The 2,391-nt window shown below is 37.7% G+C and overlaps 1 long non-coding RNA gene across 1 annotated transcript; it reads left to right on the top strand.

The window, feature by feature from the left end:
- The first annotated feature begins 257 nt into the window (after window positions 1–257).
- LOC309494298 lies at window positions 258–1,001 on the top strand. The gene is made up of 2 exons (XR_014204286.1): window positions 258–336; window positions 820–1,001. It is a non-coding gene; the product is annotated as an uncharacterized lncRNA (long non-coding RNA).
- Window positions 1,002–2,391: the final 1,390 nt, after the last annotated feature.

Consider the following 2,391-nt stretch of genomic DNA (forward strand, 5'->3'; position numbering starts at 1 on the left):
CTTCATTTTAGCAGACCAAACCCCAGTTGTGCCCTCTGTTTTTAGCAAGGTATGCATAATCAATTTTAATGATGATTTAAAAGTGTATCATAGAACAATTTTAATCCACTTATATTTTTCTTTAAGGATGAGCTGTTAAAAGACGATGACCCTCCATCATGCTTCATCTTCAAGGTAGTTGAATAATGTTATATAATGTGCTTTTTAACATTTTTTAACGACCTGTGCTAACTGTTGCTATCTTTTCAGTTATCAGGTGCTGAAGAACATACTACTTGAAGTTGTTCTTCAAGAAGGAGATGCTGCCTACATGCCCCTGTCATTGGCTTGCTCAAGGTTCAGGGACATAGTTGGGGATGAGAATTTCAAGAATCAGGCACACTTATTGCTAGAGAGTAAATATTGACATTAAAAAATAAAACGCATAACGAGAACATCATTGATAATGTTAAATGTTATGTTCTTCTTTTTTTTTTTTTTTACCTCAGGTGTTGCATTCTGGAAAAATAAGTCGTCTCACTACAAACAGCTCTTCTGGAGGATGTACTCAATCTCCACTTGTTTGGAGTGTGGGTTTGAGTACAGATGATGCACACCTGGTACGTTTTGTGTAAATTGGTGATGAAGAAACTAGTTGTTAGTCTAAAGGAAAACTAAAAATCTAATTTACTTATGTCATTCCTTGGAGTTTAAAAGTTCTGGACACATTCACTTGCATGGCATGGACCTACAGAGCTGAGAAATTATTCTTAATGTTTGTAAATGTTCAATGTCAACTATAAACCCTAGTTCTTTTTGTGCTTCTTGTGTATCCACCAGGTTATGCTGGGAAGGGAAAGCGAGGCGAGCTCCAGGGCATTTATTCAGAAACCTTCCACCCTGGATTTTGCAGTTTTCACTGCATGCAGATCAGTTCTAATGAGCTGATATAGTGTCCTTACAAATAACAAAAAAGACTAAAAATAATAAAATAAAATAAACACTTTTGCAATCAATTCTGAGTGACTTGTACATGATTTTATTCATTGAAAAAAATAATTTATCCACCCTGAGATTTAAATGTAATATATGTGTAACATGTTCAGAAGAACATTAGTCTGCTATTTAAAAAAATTATGCAGTAAAGATGGATGGTAACTTTTTTTTTTTTTTTTTACATTAGCCAAATGTTTTTCATGTATTTACACATTCACTTCACTGAGTCCTATTTTATCACATTTTAATATGTTCATTTACTTGATACTGTAGAATATGTAGCTAATATTCAGAAATATGCTTGAATAAGGCCTACAGCCTGATGAATTTAAAACACCATCACTTTAAGTATGGTAAAAGGTGTAAAGACGTGACTTCATCATTGACAGTGAGTGGTATTGGACACACACAATAATAATAAAGCTGTAAGAAATCAGACCATGATGAGGAACGTAATATTTGATCGTTTATTTTCATTAGTGTCGCTACTTCCTGCTATAGGCTACTCATTCACCGCCGTCCTCGGCAATGACAGCTTGGGGATTTCCGCATAAGCTCCTCCCACTTGCGGCGTAAACTCCTCCTACTTGCACATTTGTGAAATCCCTCCTACTTGCGGCATAAGCTCCTCCCACCTGCAGGTCTCCGGGCTGCAGCGATACATACATGAAAACTGCTAGGGGCGTAGATCTACCGGCTCCAGGTCTGCAGCCTCCCCATATAGGCCTTGATGCGCACTTTTGCCGAGCCCGCGCTGATGCGGGCTCCGCAGCAGACTTCTTCCCGACTGTCAAAGCGGCATTACATCACGGAAGTGCGGACTCAGAGGAAGACCGCGAGTGCTTAGGGTTCCATTTGGGACAGGGCCGAAGGCTAAAATTTAAACGAGGGCGTGGTGACGTTGCACTGTGAGCTTCCTGTAGCATATACTGTGGCAAACGCTTTTTACATTGAATGCCCTAAATTTGACCAGTTCATCCAATTTGAATTAATTTGCAGAGGCTTTTGTATTTGAAAACCTATGGAAGCCCATTTACGCCATATAAAAAAAAAAATAAAAAAAAAATCATGCTTTTAAAAACAGGAGTTTTTAAATCTTAACTGATTGTTAAATGGTTGCAATGCCAGGGACACACTTAAAGGGATAGTTCACCCAAAAATGAAAATTATCTCATGATTAACTCACCCTGAAACCATCCTAGGTGTATATGACATTCTTCAGATGAATACAATCGGATATATATATATATAAATATATATATATGTCCTGGCTCTTCCAAGCTTTATAGCCTAAATGGAGTGAATGGGTGTCTGTCTTTGGAAGTCCATCAAAGCACATCTATTCATGATTAAAGTGCTCCATGCGTCTCCGGGGGTTAATAAAGGCTGTCTGAATTGAAGCAATGCTTTAAATAT

This window comes from Leuciscus leuciscus (assembly GCF_965113295.1).
Source record: "Leuciscus leuciscus genome assembly, chromosome: 3".
Lineage (NCBI taxonomy): Eukaryota > Metazoa > Chordata > Actinopteri > Cypriniformes > Leuciscidae > Leuciscus > Leuciscus leuciscus.